A 24,071-nucleotide genomic window follows, 5' to 3' on the forward strand; every position below is an offset into this window, starting at 1 on the left:
GAAATGGACTAAGGAATTACATGAAAATTTTTTAAATGCAAGCTATTTACAAGAATGAATTATAGTCACATAAGTGTTTATATCAGCTCAATTCAAAATAGCTAAGCTATGGAACCAACCTAGGTACCTTTCCACAGATGAATGGATAAAGAAAATGTGGTATATATACAAAATGGAATGTTAGTAAGCCATAAAGAAGAGTGAAATTATGGCATTGGCTGGTAAATGGTTGGAACTGAAGAATGTCGTGCTAAGTGAAATAAGCCAGTCCCCCAAAAAACCAATGGTTGAATGTTATCTCTAATACGTGGATGCTAACACACAGTGAAGGAAAGTGGAGAGGAGAAGAATAGAAGTTCAATTGGATTAGATAAAGGAGAATGAAGAGAAGGGAGTGGAGAGGAGAATAAGAAAGATAGTACAATGAACTGAACATAACTTTCCTATGTTCATATGCGAATACATGACCAGTATAATTCCACATCATTTACAACCACAAGAATGGGATCCTAATTAGAATAAGCTATACACCATGTATGTATAGTGTTAAAATACACTCTACTGTCATATAAAAAGAATAAAAAAAATTAAAAAGAATGAATTATACAGAACTGTATATCTAGACCCTTGTACTATTTCATATTTCTTTAAACTACATGTAGGAAATATGTAAAGAAAATAAATTTTCATATTAGGCTAAAATATATTTATTATCTTCCTATATTTAAATCACTGTTCCTAATGAAAACATTTTCAATGCTTCTGAGATGACCTTGAACATCAGACATCAATGTAGTAACACACATTGCTTAATTCACTCTTTCCCCGACCTTGTCCTTCCTTTTAATGGAACTTGACTTTTAGAATTTACCATTCTCAGACTAGTCATGTGCTTCAGGAAGAGCTAACATATATTCCAGGCCCAACTGAAGAATCCTGATTTGTCTAAGCTAATTATGGCAGATCTATTTCCCCCACCCGGGTTAAGTTGGGACATGTTAAAAATTAACTTTGGTCAATAATATGTGAATAAAAATCTGTAGGATGTGGAGGTAGGGACATAGAAACACACACAGGAGGAAGTGTCATTGTTTTCAAAAAGAAATAAGAAACACAAGGCTTCTAAATATTGTGTTTCAACTCTAACATCTGGAGGATGGCTCCAACATCTACATAATAGCAGCCATCTTGTAACCATCCAGAAAGCCCCCTGGGTCCATGCCTTCACGTCTAGGATGGCACAGTAGAAACACAGAGAAAACACATGCTTCAACCTGAAAAAAATGAATCCCCCTTAAAACATCCTGGTTACATATGTAATAACTTTTCCCTGTTTAAATTCTGATTTGGGTTTTTTATTAGTTGTATCCAAAAGCATTCTAACTACTATTAAGTCTGAACTATTTCAAACTTACATTTAAATATTAAAAAATGGAGCTATTATTTGAGGGATGAAAAATGACAATGACAAGAGTATGCTACTTAATTTTTTTAACCACACAAATATAAAATAAAGATATTGTGTCCACCTATAGCTACTTAATTTTTTACTAGGACATCTAGCCCAAGGTACAGAACTCAGTACTTCTAGTGAATCCTAAAGTCTATTATATTTCAAAGGTGTTTACTACTCTATTCCCCCTTCACTACTTGCCTCCCCTCCTTCCCCACTTACAAGCAAACACATAAGTACACATACCACAATCTGACAGATTAGGTCCTCAGCCTGCTGACCAGTTCATCATCCAGACTGGCGGTGCTACTTTCCCCATGTCATGACTTTAGGAAAATGGAAAGTATCTTCTTCTAATAACGGTAAAGACAAACACCAAAAAAGTAATATACTGCTCATGACAGGCTCTGTGTACTGGTGAATAAATGCTTTGTACATGAAAATAATTTGTGTTCCAGTCCTGCCACTTTCCAGCTATATGACAGCAGGCAAATAACTAAAATTCACTCCCTGTCGTTTTACTCCATTGTGAGGTGATGATGATATTACTCACCTTGCAAGGATCTCGTGAAGGTTAAATTAGACACACATAAAAAATTTTATTGATCATATTTTTATCAAAAATAGTTTTGTGTGTAACAACAATAGTTGGAAATTTCTGGAATTTCAAAACTATATGTTACTAAAATCAATAGTTACTAGGACTGAATTCTGAACAAATTATAAATGTTATCTTAAGTTCTAAGGAAACCATTCCCTCTGGCCTTAAGTTCTTTGACTCCATTTTCTCATTTGGAAAACAGCTCTGTGGTGTTTCTCTACAGGTAGTGAATGAGCAACAAATACAGCTTGTAAACTTCCTGATAAATGAATACTTTATCTCATAGCCCTGGAAACAACCCTGACGTCTTAAATTATGTAATCCTGGTATTACATTATATTAGTCTGGCTCATATAAAATGTAAGCTACAAAAATATCAAAGCTAAGAAAAAATATTTACTCATGCTTTTACATGCAGAAAGAGGATGCATGCATTGCCAAGATTCCATAGAACAAGCTCAAACGAGAGCAACAATGCCTCAGTTATTAGAGAGGGCAATGGCCTGAAGCAGTCCTAAGGAACAAAGATTACTTGGTCCATGCAAGAGTCAATATTTAAGCATACAATGAGTAATTCCCACTTTAAGTTCATGAACATATTTCTTTTCAAGAACTTCTTTTTGGTTACAAATTTCATTTGTGGTCTCCCTACCTATAATCCATGAACCTATGAATGAACAAAACGTTGAAACATGAAACTCTCCAGTAAACAAAAATGTCAGTACAGACTTAATTCTGACTAGACCATCTCAACAAGGTTATACAAGACTTGTACTGTACTTCTCAGTCTCCAAAAATACTCATTTATCTACCCTGGCTAAAGCAACAGATTGAATGTTCTACAAAGATTTGTGGTAAATGCATGAATGACACCTCCAGACTATATCAAATCATGGGGCTCTTAACTTTAAATCATTATTATTTAAAATCCTCTGACAAGTAAAGTGCCTCTTTGGGAGAATGAACTTCATATTCCACATTAGAATCATTTAAATTCAAATGAATATTATTGTTGCTAATAGAAACTTCATTTCTAAATATTTTTTTCAAATGTTCTAGTCATGCTATAAGCTAAAAATAACCATTAAATTATATTAATGCTAGCTTTGTGATCTTGAGCAAATCACTTAATTTTCTGCACCTTAATTTTCTTATCTGTTAAATGAAAATGGGATTGGGTGACTTTTTAGGTCCTTTAGAAAATAAAGACAAATAATAATTGTTATCATTTATGTCATTTTAATTAAAGATGTGAAAAATGTAACCAAAGATTCTGTAAAACATTAAGTCTAAAAGAAATTGAACCACAGCCAAGAATTTTTGTAAACCCCAAATCCCCTCTCGATAGCACCAAACAATTGAGTTTTACAGAGTTAACTATGAAAAAGGTAAATTTCTTATTAGTAAAACTGATAACCTCCTGGGCTAATTTAATTCATTCCCTACTTGCCAACCAGAAATGTATGATTTTTACCTTTCTGGTTTAACAGCATAATGTTAGAAACTTTAAGGCCTACTCTTGCCTCATCTCTTATATACATGAAAACAGTGAGGCTCACTCAAAAAAAGAATACTTATGGGCATTCTCATCCATAGCCTACCTGCCTGCCCCTCTATAGGGTATACTGTATTTTCTCTTGCCTTTGTCTTACTTGCAATAAACTGCTCTAATAACTTCCCCACCAAAAACATAAAATCCACGAACGAAAAAAACTACATAATTCATATTGTCTTCCAACACCCACAGAAAGGGTCTTAGAGTCAACTCAAGCAAACTTCTCCCCTGCACCCCACCCCCACTGAAATCAACATACCATATTAAAAATGTGTGATTATTGGTCCACATTCAGACTTTGAATGAACGAATGAAGTGGCTTGTCTCCCACAGTTAGGGCAATGTAAAATCTAAAGACATACACCAAAAAAGTAATATACTACTCATGACAGGCTCTATGTATTGATAAATAAGTGCCCTGTACATGAAAATAATTTGTGTTCCAGTCCTGCCACTTTCTGGCTATACGACAACAGGCAAATAACTAAAATTCACTCCCTGTGGTTTTACGCCACTGTAAGGTGATGATGATATTGTTCACCTTGCAGGGATCTCGTGAAAGTTAAATTAGACACATAAAAATGGCCTGGCACAAGCCAACCATGGAATAGGCAAAAGACACTAAAAGACATGCCATCTGCCTTACAAAACTTCTCCCTTCCCTCAAGGTAAGTTGAACAGAATCCAATGCAACAGATAGCTGCCATATTTTTCACTGGGCTGTCAGTTCCCCTTAGGCACAGAATAGTTCTGATTCATCTCTGCATGCTAGTACCCAGCAGATTGAAAACATAATGAACGTTATTCAATGGGGAAAATGAGAAATTCTTTGGGTCTGAGGATGTTAATATTATCCCAGACCCAGTGAAAGAAAGTTCCAATTTTCAGTTTGGCCAAATAGGTAAGTGTTTACTACAAGCTTCTATGTGGTTCAAAGCAAATAAGCTATTCTGAATTCTAATAATTACATTCTCTAAAATATAAAAAACTCAATTGCCCTAAAGCTCTCAATTTTAGTTTTGAAAAACCAATTCTTTCCTAAACAATGGAGTGGGTAACCACAGAAACTTGTGGAATCTCTTTTCCTAGAAAACACGAAGAACAGGAAAGAAGCCAGTCAGTCTGGAAATGGCTTCAAAATCTGCCGATAAGCAAGAAGTTGGGCTGAGTTAGATGCCCCTTGAAGGGTTCCTCTAGACCTATGCCACTAAGAAAAATAATTCTAATAATTCTGTCATTTATGTCCAAGAAAATAAAATTAATCTAACATCTCCCAATACAGTCATTGGAAATTATTTTATTTGGATCTAGTGATGCTTTTACAAACCCATTTTCTTCTTAAATTATAGTAAACTGTACTAAGCTCTTAATTTGAATATGAGCTCCTTAATAATACAGAATAGAAATTGTACTTAACACAGTAAACAAAATTATTTATTCATTTCTCTTTTTCAGTCTATTTCATGACCTTAAATCTACTCATCCCCAAAGCCTTATAAGAAATACTATTTCCTCAAAAATACATCACTCTATTTTTTCCATTTACAGATGTCCAAGGCATTCATTACCCAAATCACAATGCACAGGTGATTAGTGATATCTTCTATTTTCATCTGATTCACAAGTAACAGTTTATTTCTCCCCAGCTGAACTGTAAGCTCAAAAGCCCAAGTTTTGGAGCCCTCATGTTTAAACTGAATTCAAGGTAAGTACTTATTCATCATTAAGTTCTTATTGGCTCACAGGTTGAGTTTAAGCAAAAGGAAAATGTAAAAGCAATACTATTTAACTCTGCACACTGAGCACCTGTATGAAGTTTTGGCAAAGCAGACACTCCACAAAGTCAAAAATAAAGCTTCTCAGACTACTATATATTGGCACTTGCCACTTAGCTGCAACTAACATAGTTGAAGGTTAAGACACACAAGGGACCCAGAGTTAAAGATGCAATTGGTTTAGCTGCTACCCTATAAAGAATGAGCAGCTATCAAGGACGGTCCATTCACATACAGATGGCAGCTACTATAGAAAAGCAGAAAGCACAGCACCTTCCCCAGAAAACAGGGCTATGCATGTTCCGATTTTACATGGAATCCATTATTCATTCTGTCAGACTAAGTCAGTTAAATGACAACAAACAGAAAGGAAAGGAGTGTTAGAAAATTACAGTGTAATAACATGACTGTAAAACTTGTATTTTCTCACTATTCATAATTCAAAGAACACATCTAGATCAGACCAATGGGCTCAAAAGCTCAATCTTAAGTGCATTCCACACACTCATACAGAGAGGCAGACCCCTGGTCCTTTCTCCACATATTAAATGAAAACTTCTGGTCCCTACTATGTGTCAGGTACTGTCTAAGGCATTGGCACTTTATCAAACATGCAATTCTAGTAACATTATATAAAGTCTCAGCTTCATATTTTAGAGGGAAGACACCTCAGGCTTGGCCCAACCTCTTATTTGAGCAAGAAGAAACTCAAGGAACAGAGAGGATAACCTCGTTGGTTATTGTGGCTTTATGAGAACAAAGGCAGGAGTAGAAAACAAACTTTTTATCCCCCCCTCCCCAGTAATAAAATTTACTTTTTCTACTAAGCAAGTATTTCTATATGCTTCCTACACACCAGACAGTATACAAGGTACCAGATACACAGGATTCTGACCCTGGTGCTGTCCTCAAAAGGCACAGTCTAACAGCAAGGCAACAGACAGAAACAGCAAACCATATCTCTAATTGTTTAGGACTTCAATTTTAAAAAAAAATAATAATAAAGTTGTAATAGTTTGTTGTAGACTCTTAATAACCCCATGAAGATAAAATCTAGATCTTACTACTCCTGTCATATAGATTGAGAAACTGAAGTATGGAGTGAATAAGGGACTCTACTAAGGTCATCTCCAGTGGCAGCAAAATGCCTAGAAACCAAGTTTATTTACTCCAAGGTAGACATTCTTTTCACACTAGATGGAAAAAAAGCAGATGTTCTTTTTATGTTCAGTTCCTTTCCGACCAAGAGCACACATTTGCAAGACTGCATGCAGAACAACCTGTGGTTGTGAAAGCAAATTTAACTGGCTGTGAGGTGTCATCAGCTGAGGTTAGTTATTTGATGACTGAGTAATCACCCAACAAGACATTGTAAGTAGCATTCTTAAAGTGCCCTTTATATATACAAAGAATAGATGGAAACGGTCCTATCCTTCGGGGAATTAATATGTAGAAAATGGGTATATAAATATTTCAACAAAAAGTGACAAAATTAAATAAACTACAAAAGTAGAATAATCACAAACAATTGCAAATTTAACAAACTAAATGTTTTGCAGAACTTCTAAGAAGACCTGCCAAGAAACTGATAATTCAAGAGTTAAATAGAAAAGAGAAGCCTGTATAGGAGATGACACATGCCAGTCTTCTGATTATTGAAATACAGGCTCTTACTAAAAAATGTTCACCACACTTAAGTAAAATATCAACTTCCTAATTCCTTCATTTCACTTTCCACCATTAGTCAAAATAATTATACAAATATTCCATTTCTCTTCTTCTAGGAAAGTTATTAATTTTGTAATCTTCTCTATTCAAAAGAAATGAATTTCCATCAGTGTGACTTTAGCTAAAAGGGTAAAACTGTGTGATCTCATCGCCCTTTTATTCTTCTATCCTCTTTCATTTGCAACCTAAATGAAATTAATGATCATTTTTCTCTGGTGCACAGTAAAATTTATATACACATTCAAGAAGAGCAATTTTAACATTAACTTTAATTGTTACTTAATATCATATTTTATTCATACTACTAAACATCATCATGGTCTCATAAAAAGATACAACTATTTTAAACTTAAGCACACTGTAGAATTATTAACAAATTAGACAAAGTTAAAAAGAAACAAATACTAGTAATTTTCAGTTAATGACAGGAAAAATTACTTTAAGAATGAGCTAAAGGGGCTGGTGTCATGGCTTGGTGGTAGAGCAGTTGCCTACCATGCGTAAGACACTGAGTTCAATCCTCAGCACCACCTAAAAATAAATAAATAAAGGTATTGTGTCCATCTACAACTAAAAATATTTAAAAAAAATAACAGGCTATAAAGTAAAAATTATAATCATGCTACCAAAGTAGTAATATTTATTTTAAAAATACAACTCAGGGGAGAAAAAAAAATCTCTTAGTATTCCTGCATTTACTCAGGGGATTCAAACTTAGAGCCAGTTACCTTTCTTTGAAATATTTGGTGAATTTTACAGGCTGATAAGCAGCAATTTTCAGAACCACCACAGCAGGTTTCACTAGAATTACCACAAGCATATCAAAAAATTATTTCATCATATCTTTTAGTTCTTAAAACTTAATTTCATCACAAGAAGACATATTTTAATAAATACCAGTTTAAAATCTAAATTTGAAGCAAAAACATAGTAACTTGTTTAGGGAAGAGAGAAGCTGGGCTTGAATTCATGTTTAGGTCCTTAAGACAATGACTTGTATGTCAAATTGGATTCTAAAAGTTTAAGGGAGTAATTAAACATGCAGCGACAGTGACATCTAGTGTTAACAGCTGCAAGCCAACTACACTACTATTAAATCCTCAAATGCTGAAAAACTATCCAAAACTTCTCTTTAAGAACAAACAGAACTTGTGCATTATATTAAATAATAATAATAACCAAAATGGTTCCATAGATTTCCTTCCAGACATTAAAAAGCCTTACTGAAAAAAACAGAGTAAATTAAAGACCAAAAAGTAAATGCATTATTTATTTCACACAGTCAACATCTCCAACTTTCTCCCTTCGTTTAGGAGAGTAATGAATGCACAGGTAGTCTGGAAGGTGTTCTGATAAGAGTTTCACAATCTTTTATACTTTCGCCTATATGATTAAAGATACTGCACAGATAGTAAATACTCGATAACACATCAGGAAAAAAGAATGTAGGACATTTCAGGAATACTTGAAGAAGACACAAAGAAAAAAGAATAGTTACTGCAGTGAGAAACAAGTCTATATTTCAGCCCTGGCTTCCTTGCTTTATATTTGTTGATTTGAAAGGTCAACTTTGTAATCAGTTGATATTTTTGCCCAAGGATTTAGAATTTGGCAGCACAGGTTAATTCATTATACCATTTTTATAGTTTTATGCTACAGATGAATCTGTAAAAGTAAGCAAAATTTCGACAATTATTTTTGGCCAGGACAATTTTGTGTAAAAAGAAAAGTTAGCATTAGATGAAGCTTACTTACCTATTTGTTTTGGAAAGTTCGTCCTTTCCCCTTTTAACTCCAAAAATTCTTGTGATCAAGGAACTAAAGAGAAGAGTGGATGAATTTCTCACCTATTATAAAAATAAACACACAATATGGGTCAAGGAATATTTATGGCATGAAATCAACATGTATAATGGTCAACTAGGTATTCCAATCATTATACCATTGGCTAGTGTAGGACTAAAGAAAACATGGTTTGTTTTCACAAAATGAGACAACTTTTTTAAAAAAAACTTAATAGTAATTGACTCAATGAACTCTTAAATTAAGCCCTAACTCCAAACACAATATAGTTTTTTCCTATTCTAATATTATCAATTGATTTCATTTTGTCCTTGAATTGAATCACCAAACAGTACTTTAAGAAAAAAAAACTATTTTTCATATCCTTCCTGACAATGATTATTCTAGACCTCAACTCTTTTCACTTATTTTTCTGTACTTACCTACCTGTGAGAAAATACTTGTAAGACATAATTTCAAAGAATCCATGTAATAAATAGTCAAGAAAATACTTAATATTCCAAATGCCATTAACTTCACAATGCCAATAATATAGCCAAGGGATATTAACCCTAAAATTATATGATAGAACTGATTAATAAAAACAAGAGGCAAGAATAATGTTAATAAACTTGGATCATTTCTCCAAGACACTACAGAGTATGTTTTCCAAGCCAATGCATCAAGATACTTTGGAATTTCACGACAATGTCTTGAATATTCTAGCATTATTGGTCTTCCTCAATCACCTTGCCAAATCAGAGTAGAGAGGTTTAAGTATGTACTGCCTTCCTTATGGTGTGCAAGGCAATATATCAGCACCACAGAGAATATCTAGAAATAGAAGACACACAATTGCTGCCATCATAGAGCTTATTTTCTAATTAGGTAAGTGATCATATGGTATGTTAAGTAGCAATATAATCAGAAAAGTCATTAAAAGTAATAATGCAGGCTGGAGCCATAGCTCAGTGGTAGAGCCCTTGCCTCGCACATGTGAGGAACTGGGTTTGATCCTCAGCACCACACAAAAATAAATTAATAAACAAAGATTTTTTTAAAAAAGTAATAACTTGAGATTTAGAAAACCACTTCCTGAAACCATTGCATAAGGGTCACAAACTCAAACGCCCAGTAGAAGCAGGGAGCAACAGAGGCAGCAGTGGACTGTGTCTAATTTAGTCCCTGCTCAGCTTCAGCTGACTAGCTGCCATGAAGGAATGCAAGCCTAATGTTGCCAGATCTTCTGCTTTTTTAACAGAAGCCAGAAACATGATTTTTATGTGAAATCTCACTATTTTGAAATGTTGGCAACAAATTAAAGAAAAGGGGTGGTGGGAAAATGACCATAGAGTCCAAATAAAATTCATACCAAAATTGCAATGAAACCCTAATCTTGGACAGATCTACTTAGGTCCATTCAATAGTCAGCAAACATTAATGGAGTCCCTACTACATGCCCTGCCTAATATGCCCAAACTGTAACAAATAGATCCATCCTGTCAATATCAGTATCACCTCTGCCTATCACAGGTCTTGATTATCTTACTCAGTCTCAGAAGGCTTGGTAAGGACATTTAGGACACCATTACTTCCCTCAAATCATAACAATGATAAAACACAAAAAGAAAGGTTAAAAGTAGGGCTCAGTGATAGAGTGCTTGCCCAGCACCACAAGTAATAACAAAAAAATAAACAAAACACAACAGAAACACAAATTCCATTTTGCCCTAAACCAAACTCTCTGACAAAGGCTGCCAGATGCACTAAAGTTAAACATCTGGAGATGTTGAGAATACACACTTTAAACAAAACCATAGGGTTTTTTTTTCACTTTGTGAAACAGGCACAACCCAGAAATAAAATTCTTTTTTTTTAATCAATAGACTGAGGGCAAGAGACAGATAATGCATTTTAGTAATATTAATATGGACAAATGGAGCCGGGTGCAGTGACACACGCCTGTAATCCCAGAAAGGCCGGGGGACCACAAGTTCAAAGGCTGAGGCAGGGGGACCACAAGTTCAAAGCCAGCCTCAGCAACTTACTGAGGCCTGAGCAGCTTAGTAAGACCCTGTCTCTAAATTAAAAAAAAAAAAAGATGAACCAATGGGTATCAATACTATCAGCTTGATCCATCCTGCATAGGCTGAATGTTTGTGCCTCCTTCCCCAAATACATATGTAGAAATCCTAACCTTCAAAGTGATGGCTTTGGGAGGTGGGGTACTTAGGATATGATTAGGTTATGAAATCTTTACACTTATAAATGAAATATTAAATGCTCATATTAAAGAGACCAGAGAGAGAGAGAGAGAGAGAGAGAGAGAGATCCATTGCCCCCTTTAACCTTTTACAAGATAAGGCAACTTCTATGAACCAAAAAGCAGGCCCTCATGAGACACTGAATCTGCTGGCACATCGATCTTGGATTTCCCAGCCTCCAGAACTATGAGAAATAAATTTTTGCTGCTTATAAGTCACCCATTCGGTGGCATTTTGTTATAGCAGCTCAAACAGACCAAGAAATCCATTATAAAATTCCTCCATTTAGTAGCCAATTATGATCAATACCTATTCTGATACATATAGCAAAACGGTGATACTCTATCAGAACTTCTGCATTAATTACTTAACATTCCCAGAAAAAATTTTAAAAACTTTCCCTAATCATCTATTTGGTTACCCTGTTCACTCAATACAGAATTATTTGCATGTATTAACCAATTTTCCATTCAGGGCAGAGCAAACCTCCAAAAGTAATCAATTGATGATACTTGGTTTTATTTATTTATTTTTTTTAAAGAGAGAATGGGGGGCGCAGAGAGAGAGAGAGAGAGAATTTTAACATTTATTTATTTTTTCTTAGTTCTCGGCGGACACAACATCTTTGTTGGTATGTGGTGCTGCTGAGGATCGAACCCGGGTCGTACGCACGCTAGGCGAGCGCACTACCGCTTGAGCCACATCCCCAGCCCCCAATACTTGGTTTTAATATTTTAAAAATGACTTTCCCTTCTTTGAGATACAATACACATACTGTAAAATTCACCATTTTGAAGTATACAAGTCAGTGGTTTTTACTATATTTCTAAAGTGGGAGACTATCACCACTAAATCAACAATATTTTCACAGCCCCAAAATGAAACCCTGCACACATTAGTCATCATTTTCCCTCCACCCATAGTAGGAAAGCACTGATCTATTTCTGTCTCTAAATATTTGCCTATTCCAGACATTTCATATACATAGGATCATGAAACAGATGGCCTTTTATGTAAGCCTTCTTTCACTCAGCACAATATCCTCAAGATTCACCCATATTCTAACATTTTTTGATATGTTCTTCCTTTTTATGGTAATATCCCATAATAGAGATATATCACATTTTTAAAATCTGTTCAGCATTTGATGGGACATTTGGCTTGTTTCCCATTTTTTGGCTATTATGGATAATGCTACTGAAAACATCTGTGCACAAATTTTTGTATCAACATGTTTTCACTTCTCTTAGGTATACATCCAGAAGTAGTATGGTAAATTATTACAGTAACTCTGCTTGTAGGAACTGCCAAAATGGTGGTACCATTTTATATTCTGATTAGCAATATATTAGGGCTTCAATTTCACCAATTCTGTGATTCTGCACATCTTCCTCAATACTTTTATTGTCCATCTTTTTAATCTTAGTGAGTACAAAATGGTATCTCATTGTGGCTATGATTTGCATTTCCCTAATGATGCTAAACATCTTTTTATGTACTTATTGACCATCTGAATATCTTTTGGGGGGAAATATATTCAAATGAATTGTCCATTTTTTTAATTGGGTTATCTTTTTATTATTATTGAGTTCTAAGAGTTTTCTGTATATTCTTAATTTTGATCAAGTCTAATTTACCTATGTTATTTTCTGTTGCTTGTACCTTAGGTGTTGTATCTAAGACACTGTTAACCCACTCCAAGGTAGAAAAACTTACACAAGTTTTCTTCTAAAATTTTTATAGCTCTTACATTTAGATTTTTGATCCATTTTTAGTTCCTCAAACATGAAATTCATTCCCTTGCATTATAGCTATCTAATGGTACTAGTACTATTGGTTGAAAGAACTATTCTTTCTCCATTGATCTTTGAGCACTATTTTTTAAATTTTTTGTGGAGATTTATTTCTGGACAATCAATCCTATTCCATGATTTATATGTCTATCCTGATGTCAAATCCATAATCAAATTTACTACTGCTTAGTAGTAATTTTTGAAATTGGGGCCTATGAGCCCTTTGACTTTTTTTCAAGATTGTTTTGTCTAGTATGGGACCCTTGTATTTTTTTAACATATATTAGGACCAAAATATTAATTTATGCCAAAAAATATTCAGATGGAATTTTAACAGAAATTATGTTGAATCTGTAGATCAATTTGGGAAATATTATCATCTTAATGATAGAACGTCTTCCAATAATGAACATGGGATATCTGGTCCTCTTGCATTTCTCTGAATAATGTTTTCAGATTTTCAGTGTGAAAGGTTGCACTTTTTCTGTTAAATTAATTTCCTTTTAAAAAATATTTTTATTAGTTATTGATGGGCCTTTATTTATTTGTTTATATGTGGTGCTGAGAATAGAACCAGTTTCTCACACATGCTGGGCAAGCACTCTACCACTGAGCCACAACCCCAGCCTCATCTTCTGTTAAATTTATTTCTAAAGTATTTTATTCTTCTTTATATTTTTATTAGTGCATTACAGTTATACATAATAGTGGTATTCTTTGTGACATGTACATACATGCATATATTGTAATTTACTCCATTTCATTCTCTAGACTTCCCCTTTCCCTCCCTTCCTCCTTTCCTGAATCCCCTTTCTCTACTGATCTTTCTTCTATTTATTTTATTACCTTTATTTATTTAATTTTTAATAGGTGCATTATAATTATACATAAAACTGTGACTCATTGTGATATATGCATACAGCACATAGCATAATTTAGTCCATTTAGTCTTCCTCCACTCCACCCTGCCCTTCAATGACTTTCTTCTATTATACTATTCTCCCTTCTGTTTTCATCAGATTCCCTTTTATTATTCCTTATTTCTCTTCACTTCCACACAGGAGAGAAAAGATTTGACCCTCGTCTCCCTGAGTCTGGCTTATTCACTTAGCATGTTGTTCTCTAGTTCTATCCATTTATCAGCAAATGATATAATTTCATTCTTCTTGATGGCTGAGTAGAACTCTATTGTGTACTGCCAGTGTCTCGGCTGGCACTGAATCACGAGCCACTACACAGCTTTGTAGATTCAAATAGCAATTCTTTATTCCAGAACTCACACCGGCCTCCAGCTAACATGTTCTGATCCAATCTCCAAAATCCCGCCGCCCCCAATCACCTACTCCACAGAGGCTTTTTCCAAATCCAATTTGAATCTCAACAGGAACACGCAGCAGGAACACCCTAATCCCAGCAGCAATAATCTTCAACCTCCAACTTCCCTAAAACCCCTATTGTCTTAAAGTGGGAATGCCTTAAACCCAAATTATCTTAAGCCCGGATACTTCCTCAAACCTGCAGGATACTTCCTCAAACCTGGATCCACCCTCATTCACCTTGAGCAGGGTCGCCTTTCTCAAACACACATGCAAGGTCACAGCGGATTTCAAAGGCAAGTCCATTTAACATGGGGTACGCTGGCAAGGATTTTGAATCGTCATTTCTACTTGGCAATGGCCCTCAGCAGTGTACATATGCCATACATTTTCTTCTCTTCTTTTATTCTTTTTTAAAAATTCTTTTTGAATTAATGTTTGGACTATTCATTGCTCAAGTAAAAATGATTTTGATACTTTTATCTTGTATTCAGCCACCTCATTGAACTTGTTTATTAGCTCTAATTTATGTGAGTGTGTTCCTTAGGATTTTCTACATAAAAGATCATGGCATCAGAAAATAAAAACAGTTACACATTCCTTTATTACATCTTATTTTGGCCTGATTGCCCTAGTTAGGAGTTCTAATGTAATGCTGAACATAAGTGGCAAGAGTGTATACCCTTGACCTTTTACTGATCTTAAGGGAGAGCTTTCAGTTTTTCACCAGTAAGTATATGCTATGTTTTCCACTGCTGTTCTTGATCAGGTTGAGAAAATTCCATTCCTAGTTCATTGAGTGTTTTTAATCATGAAATGGAATTAGATTATTGTCAAATGCTTTTTCTACATCTGCTTAAACATCATTTAATTTTTGCCCTTTATTCATTACATGTTACATTAGCTGATTTCCTATGCTGAGATGTATACTGTTTTAAAACTGTTGAAGTTAAAAAACAGACCACTAAATAGTTATTATAAAGGGTCAGTTGGTCCCATTATTTTTGAGACTGTGGCAAGGCAAACCATCATGGCAGGGAGCATGTAGTAGAGAACAACTGTTTACCTTATGGGAGTCAGAAAGCAAAAGAAAAGAGAGGAGGGATGTAGGTCCCAACAGGATTTTCGAGAGCACGCCTCCATGACCTAACTTCCTCCCACTAGGCCCCACCTCCCAAAGGTTCTATTACTTCCCAATAGTACCACAGGATGGTGATCAAGCCTTTCACACATGGGCCTCTGGGGAAATTCTTAGATCCAAACTATAGCAACAGTAATACAATAAAAGCAAATTCCTTTGGGGAAAAATGAATGAAGGAGTAGGCAAGTTAAAAAAAGATTAAAAACAGAATTAGTGGTAAAGTTGAAAATGCAGAGATTAGAACAACTGTCAAGTAATTCTACCTATAAACAATTCTTTTTATCAGGGAAAACCAGAATACTTCCTGCTCTCTACCTCTTTCTTCACTGAGTCTCCAACATATGGTTGGCAGGGACTTGGTAGTCAGCTGCAAAGTGACAACTGTTACCAAAGTATTTCTCTTCTATTTATTCTTTCTTTCTTGGCATAAGAAAGCTTCTATATATAGACTTGTATAAGAGAAGAATTTATTAGCTCTAATTTATTAGAAAATTAGGTTACACCAGGTTGTATGCGTGTGTACAAGCACATATGTACACTCATTTTTTAATTACATAACATATAAACTCCCTTAACAAATATTCAAAAAATATGAAAGGGGAGCCCACCCTGTGCAATTGCTATGTAGCATGATCACTGACACACCATACACCCCTAGTAGGCAGTCAAGGATAGGGTCAAGATACAACATTTTAATATTCTGTCCAGGGTATGTGATACAGGTTTAGAGCAGAAAGAGACATTTTTTGAAAAAAATTAAATGAGATTTGAGTTCTAAGCCATGTGACTTTGAAGAAATCCTACACCTATAATCCAGAAAAACCATGCCATATTTTCTGGGCTTCTAAGGAGAAGACCAGCAATACTTGAGTTCTTGGTAACTGTCTTCCAAAGCTGTAAGATACTTCTCCCATGAGAGGTCAAAAGTAAAGAAAGGGTTTCCACTAATCCATACAGCATCTATAAGTGAATTAGAAAAAATGTACCTCTTCCTCTGAGTAAATGAAGCTCCATTCCAAGGCACATAGCATGATGAGTGGAGCACAGCTGGATTTCAAGACTACACAGCCCTAAGCCTGGAACCTTCATAGCAACTTCACAACTGCCAGAGGGCAGAGTCATTGGTGCCAACAAGACACAAAGTAACCGTGGCAGTGCTGCCAGGAAGATCTGAAAGTGTCTTTTTTGTATATTCCTCTGATATCCCCTGCATGCTGTGAATCAGAACTGACTTGAGAGAAGCAAGATAAAACTGTTCTAGATGAAAATATAACCTCAGGATGGGTCATAGGAGGACCCTAGTTGGGTTGCTAGGCAAGCTCTATTGGAAAGGCTGAGAGTTGCCTAGGGAAAGGCAATCAGGTGTCCAACAGTCACTAAACATAATAAAGAGAATCAGATGCTATTTTAAAAGAACAACTGCCCAGAAAACTCTAAGGATCTATGCATATGTATCTATAAGTCATTTTATGTAACTTAAATTTTGACTAAACTAACTTCATCTACAAAATGTACATCAAACATAATCATTTCTTACCATCTTTACTAACATTTCTCTATTCTAGGCCATCATCACCTTTTGGCAGAACTATTATAATAGCTTCCTGATTGGTCTTCCTCCTTCCTTCTTGCCACCTTAGAATCAAGTCCCCATTTATCTAGATTAATAAAAAACCCATCATTCCCTGCTATAAAACCCCCTTGTGAAGGATTTTTCAATAGGCTTTTCAATAGCAGAAGGAATCACAGTTGCATTTCAAGTATTTATGCCAACACTTGTCCAAGTTGGGTTAATGCCCCAAGGGGTAAACTCTGACCAACAAGAAACAAGCAATGGGACTCTTCTAAGAGGTGGTAGTTTCACATAGAAGATGTACCATGTGACAAGACAACCAACTCAGTTTTCTTGCAAGGTTAGGGCCTACTTGGTAGCATCTTTCCTCCTTTCTTGCCTTATTTATTGTTTTCTTTCATTCTTGCTGCTCTGGGTTTGTACCACTCAATAAAACCTTACCTCCAGTTGCTTTCTGAGGACACAGGGCCCAAGACCTACAAATCAGCTAAAATGACCTTTTCTGCAATCCTATCACACACAAAACTGCTTTACCACACTTCAGATTCTGAAGTCAGACAGATAATAGTTGCACATTCTTAGACAAAGGTATTTCACGTCTCTTAGCCTTATTTTATTTATATATAAAATATGAAGTATAATAAAGTTTACTGAAATTAATCAATGTAATATAAATGATGCCAGGTACATTATTTATATTAGTATTTCCAGTGCTTAATATGTCATCTACTACACTGTAGGTATGCCTAATGCCTACAATGTTTACAATAGTACATTTTCTCTGTATTTAAAAAATTCCAACCAAGTAGCAAAGATTGAAAGACCTGTAAGGTCTCAATACAAATAGTCAGTAATCTGTAAAAACACATTAAATCTATACATGAATGCTCTCTGAAAAATGGCCCTTTACTGCAAATAATTCACTTTACCTGGGTTTTTGCCTCTCCAACTTATCAGGAAAAACAATTAAGTCAAAAGTACAGATGTCGCCAGCTTTAGGCACAATATATTCCTGAGAGGATGCACACAAATCAAATTTCTGTAAATCAAACCATATTTCACAAGCACTAGGGGAAAAACACCCTTTAAAATGACTTCAACAAATAATGCTATAGTAAACTGTTACTGTAAAATGAAGGTTTCTTCATAGCCGGTGATTATGTTGACATATAATTTCATTAGGTTTTCATAAGAAAGGAAATAGAGCAATCAGCATATGGCAACATGAGCTCCCTCCCACCCCACATGAAGTCCCATGCTTGCTCAGGACTCTACAAGCAAGAAGATCATCACCAGAACTGAACACAGCCAATGCTATGCCTGGAGTCTGTGAAACTGTTGTTATAAAGTTAAAAAAATTTATGGCAACAGTATAGATTGTCACAGGTATGATGTTACTTTGTCTGACAAAGCAAGAACAGCAAATAGAAACAAAATATTCCTATACAACCAGTGTTCAAAAGGAAGATTCCAGTTAATAAAATTATCATAAGCATTTATATTATTACAAGCTTTTGTGGATATATATATGGATATTGATAGTATTCATGCATAAAACTCACAGGATAAAAAATATGCATCAGAATCATGATAACTCTGTGGTGGCTTAACAGGTAACTCATTTTAAAGGTTTCTCTTATGTTTTCCTTTATTTTAAAAAATTTTTCAGGCATATGCATTACTGTTTTGGGTCTCACAAATGGACTTCCACAAAGGAATCATTTGTTTCTGACACTTTTGGCTTTGGCAAAAAGTTGGGAAAATCACCACATTTCACACTGCTAAAGCCCTTTCACAGAAAATATTTCTTGTATTATCTGGATTAGACTTGAAGAAAACAATATTAATATTGTTAGCAATCAGTTTTACCATCTCTAATTTTCCTGATGATCAAGCCACATTCCTACATCTCTGATTACATTGATGGTATACGGGTATTGTTCTACTTCCTATAAATGTAAAAGGTAAAAGCTGTGCCTTCAAGGGCAGTTATGCAATGCTCCTAGACAGAATTCCAAAAGTCTGCATCTCTTACAAGAAGATGCCCAATTGTCTAGGCAAATGTTGGCAACCTTGAGGAGTGTTCCTCACACTGGGAGTCTGTGCCTTTGGCAGCCACTGCAACAGACTGAATCTCAATTAGAGGCTTATCATATTGGTACGGAATGGTTTGTGCAGCCTACTAATTGGAACGCCTGCCTGTCTAGTAAATACTCCACTCTGTGGATTTTGTTTTGTTTGTGGGAGTTGTGGGTGGGGAGTTACAAAGGATTGAACTCAGGGGGACTTAACCACTTGAGCCACATCCCCAGCCCTACTTTGCATTTTATTTAGAGACAGGGTCTCACTGAGATGCTTATGCCTCACTGTTGCTGAGGCTGGCTTTGAACTCATAATCCTCCTGCCTCAGATCTCCGAAGCTGCTGGGATCACAGGCATGGGCCACCACACCCCACCACTCTGTGGGTTTAAGACCTAGGTTCTTTGCTCCTCCCCTCCCCTTTGCCAAGCATTTTTGTAAAGCCACATGTCAAGCGCCTATGAATCATAGGTTATTGTCCTTTACTCTAGAAGACACAATGACATAGGAGAAAAAAAAATAAGGGTTTCTCCAAGGAATCATGAAAAAAGACATATGAAAGTTTCCTTTCTTAAATCTAAGAAGTACACTAGGTACTGCTCACAGTCTTTACAGAGTTCTAAGTCAAATGGTTTCTGGACAGTGTTATATTGAAAAAAAAGTGATTCAATATTTAGACTTCTATTTAATGTTTTGTGCTTGATTTTTCAACTTTTGATAGAATATATTGGTACCACTCACTCAACATATGATATACAGAATCTACAACATCCAAAAAGAGATACATTAAGATACTAAGAAAGAGTTGGTCTGTTTCTAGATCAATATTACTAATCAGTAGGGAAATGCAAAGCAAAATCATAAAGGGATACCACTTCACACCCATCAGGAAGAACTATCATTTTAAAAAATGAAAATCCTAAGTGAAGACTTAAACAAATTGGAACTCTTGTGCATTGCTGATATGAACGTAAAATGATACTGTCTCTATGGAAGAGTTTGATGGTTCCTCAAAAAGTTAAAACATAGAATTACCCTATAATACACCCAAATTAACTGAAAACAGGGACTCAGATAACTTGTATGCTAATGCTCACTGCTGAATTACCATAATAAGTAAAATGTGGAAACAATCTATCAACAGATGAGTGGATAAAGAAAATAAAGTACACACATACAATGAAATGTTATGCAAACTTAAAAAGGAATAAAATTCTGACATGTTACAACTTGGTTGAAACTTAAAGACATTATATTAAATGAAATAAGACAAATATAAATTAATAAATATTGTTATGATTCCACTTATAAGAGATATTAGGTCAGGTAAATTCATAGAATCCAAAGGTATTACAGAGGTTACCGGGGATAAGAAAATACAGGAAGTCAAAACTTAATGAGTATAGAGCTTTTGTTGGGGATGACAAAAAGGTTCTGAAAATGTGTAATGTGATGAATATTGTATACACTTATGCCAAGTTAAATGGTTAAAATGGCAAATTTTAAAAAAAAGATAACTGACTTTAAACAAAAGTAATAACAACCTAGGGCAGGCTTACAACACAAAAAAAGTAAAATGTATAACAATAGCAGCATCAAGATAGGAAGAAGAAAAGGGAAGCAAAATATTAAGTTCTTATACTTTAAGTGGCACAGCAAAATATCACTCAAGGGTAGACTGTGATAAGTTATAGCTTACTGCACTAAAATAAAAGACTTAAGTCTAATAAACCAACAAAAGAGATAAAATGAAGCCATAAAACATCAAGAATCAAAATATAGTCTGATCCAAGAATTTATTCCCTAGAGAAATTCCTTGATAAAATGCAATATATATTTTTTTATCATCCAGTGAAAGGTTTATTAAAACTTAATCAGAGGTACAATTAAATCAATGAAAGTAAATGGCAAAAGCACTCACTGCCCAGACTGGTGAGGTAAAACCCAGAATTGCAGCCTTAGCTTCATCGGCAACATACGGAATGATATTTTCTCCTAGAGGTGTATCTCTAAACAAGGCTCTGAGGATATTCAAAGCATGAACCTAGGACAAGAAGTTCAAAATTAGCTGTGGGTTAATAACTATGGTGATTCTAAATCTGTATATAAAATTACAAGAAGAAAGTAATAATATGCAAATGAAACAGTAGATTTAATAAAATAATAATTGATAAAAATAATTTTTAGACATTAGTAAGAACAACGTAATAAAAAAAATTTGATCCAACGAACCTATAAGGAATCCTGAATCTAACAAACACATTCTTTTCAAGGAACATTTATTCTTTAAAATGGCCTCAAACAAGGAACATTTATTTTTTAAAATGGCCTCAAATATAGGATTTCATTTTTATAACATTAAAGTAAAAGGTAAAACTAAAGTGTTAGAAATTAGGATTTTGGTTACTGTCAGGGAAACAGTGCTGATTAGAAGAGAACATGAAGGGCCCTTGGTGTCCTAGAAAAGTTCTGCTTCTTTCTTGTTACACAAATGTGATCATTTTGTGAAGCTGTAATGACTTGCACACTGTATATTATAATTAAATCTAAAAATGCATACAAAATATGACAGGGACAGCATGAGAAAGGAAGAACATAAGCCAATCTCAATTATGAACCCAGTGAGAAGCATAAATGTATATCCTTTCTAAAGAAAATTTAATAATGTATAAAAACATGTCAAAGTTGAGTTCATTCTCAGTATGCAAATATATTATATTTAAAAATCAGCATAAGTGCTGGGAATGTAGTTCAGTGGTAGAGCAATTGCCTAGCGTGTACAAGGCCCTTCAATCCCCAGCATTGAAAACTACAACAAAAAGAATAACATGTAATTCATGATATTTGAAAATTCTAGGGAAAAACAAAACGTATTTATCTCAAATGATGCAGGAAAGCACTCAACAATTGGTTTTTTTTAATCAGATAAAGGACAGATTAAAAATTTCAACAAATAACAACAACATAAAGATGCCTGCTATCTCTATTTCTAGCAAAATTGTGCTACAGGTTCCAGCAGCAAAATAAGATAAATAAAAATTTTTAAAAGACTAAGCATTAGAAAGCTAACAAACTTAGGATTACCTACTAGGGATACAATTATCTATAAAGAAAATCCTAAGAATTTATAGACAAGTCATTAGTTGTATTATAGCAGTGCAGGTAAGTTGCTAAACATAAGTACAACAATTACCAAAAAATCAATTTCATTCTCACAGAGAACAACACATAATATAAAATTTAGAAATATCATTTATAAGAAAAATATATAGAAATAAATCTCATAAAAGATTCATAAGACTTTTATGAGGAAAATATATGCATTCCTACCCACAAGGTATGAGAATTTCTGTTGCTTACCAGCACCTTGGTATTATGAGACCTTTACAGTTTTTACTTTTCTGTATGAAATGGCTCGGACTCGGGGGCCAGAGGCGGCACGACGCTGCGGGGGAGTGGGCAGCGCGGGCGGGCCAGGGGTCGGCAGGACCCGGGGACGGGGGACCGGGGAACCGGAGACCCGGCGCGGGAGCGCGGCTCGGGCGGGCAGGGGGCTCCGGCGCCGGGGGAGGATGCGCGGGCGGCGGGGCTCTGCCGCCGGCGCCAGGTCTGTGCGCGGAATGCCGGGAGCCGCGCCGGGGCGGGGGGAAGGGGTCGGCGGGGCGGGGGGGGGGGGGGGGGGGGAAGGGGTCGGCGGGGGGGGGGGAAGGGGTGGGCGGGGGGGAAGGGGTGGGCGGGGGGGGGGGAAGGGGTCGGCGGGGAGGGGGGGAAGGGGTCGGCGGGGGGGGGGGGGAAGGGGTCGGCGGGGGGGGGGAAGGGGTCGGCGGGGGGGGGGGGAAGGGGTCCGCGGGGCAGGGGGGAAGGGGTCCGCGGAGCGGCGGGGGGGAAGGGGTCCGCGGGGCGGCGGGGGGGAAGGGGTCCGCGGGGCGGGGGGGGGAAGGGGTCCGCGCGCCGTGGGGGAGGGGAAGGGGTCCGCGGGGCGGCAGGCGGCGCCCCGGGGCCGGGCGCAACGGGCGGGAAGGTGCGGCGGCCTCAGGCGCGCCGGGCCGGGTCGGGGTCGGGTCCTGGGAGGCCCCCTCCTACCTATGCCGGGGGCCACACAGACGGAGTAGAGCAGCGAGGACGAGAGGGAGAAGAAGAAGATCGCAGCGAGCAGCGAGCGGCGCGGCAGCCACAGCAGCCCCCGGCGGGCGCACATGCTGCAGCCGGGCGGCCGCTCGAGGGCCCGGCCTGCTCCTGCCGCTCCTGTGCGCCGCCGCCTGGGCCTCGGCGGCCGTCTCCGGAGCCTCGCGGGCCGCCGCCGCCGCTGCCGCCTCGCGGATCCCTGCCAACGGCCGCCTCGCGGATCCCAGCCAATGGCCGCCGCAGGACGGGCCACATGAAGCGGGCGGGGCCGCGCGGCCCGGAGCCAGCGCAGCGACGGGGGCGGGGCGGGCGGTCGCACAGGGGCGGAGGGGCGGGACCAGCGCCGCCGGGCACCGTCGCAAAAGACCCGCGCGCTCGCCACCCGACCCCAGTAGCCCCCGCGGCCGCGCAGCGGCTTTAGGGAGCGTCACTAAATGACGACAGCCCCTCTCCCCGCGGGGCCACCGCCCAGGCTTGCAGGGAGCGTGTCTCAAGAGCCAGCCGGCTTGCGCTCAGGCTCCTCGAGAAGGGGGCCAAGGGGCCATCTGCAAAGTCTGACGGTCTGATAGCCCACTGCAGCAGAAGAACTGGGATTGTAATGCTTGGGGGGCTGGGCTTTCATTCATTCGTTTATTTATTCAGTCAATCAATTCATTATTTATTTATTGGATGCCAGATGCAGTTGTTGGTGCTGAGAACAAAACAGATTAAATCTCTTGTCTTATTTGAACTTATATTCATGTGGAGGAGAATAAACGCAAGTCAATCAATAATTATCTGGTACTAATAACAGATATGAGCAAAATAAAACAGGAGGATGTGTTGGCAGCAGGCTACAGTAGACAAGGAAGGTCTCCCTAAGCAGCTGACATCAGCTGAGACCAA

At 37.1% G+C, this 24,071-nt stretch overlaps 1 protein-coding gene across 3 annotated transcripts in view; it reads right to left on the reverse strand.

Moving 5' to 3' along the window:
• LOC144373879 (transport and Golgi organization protein 1 homolog) overlaps positions 1 to 23,374 on the reverse strand; it is a 168,719-nt gene extending 145,345 nt beyond the window's left edge. For all 3 annotated transcript variants that reach the window (XM_078036852.1, XM_078036851.1, XM_078036850.1), the window contains exons 1-3: positions 23,145 to 23,374; positions 20,983 to 21,105; positions 8,868 to 8,959 (exon numbers count right to left, since the gene is read on the reverse strand). The gene's annotated coding sequence lies outside the window, so the exon portion shown is untranslated. The remainder of the gene's footprint in view (positions 1 to 8,867; positions 8,960 to 20,982; positions 21,106 to 23,144) is intronic.
• Positions 23,375 to 24,071: the final 697 nt, after the last annotated feature.

Source organism: Ictidomys tridecemlineatus, unplaced genomic scaffold (assembly GCF_052094955.1).
Source record: "Ictidomys tridecemlineatus isolate mIctTri1 unplaced genomic scaffold, mIctTri1.hap1 Scaffold_52, whole genome shotgun sequence".
Taxonomy (NCBI): Eukaryota; Metazoa; Chordata; class Mammalia; order Rodentia; family Sciuridae; genus Ictidomys; species Ictidomys tridecemlineatus.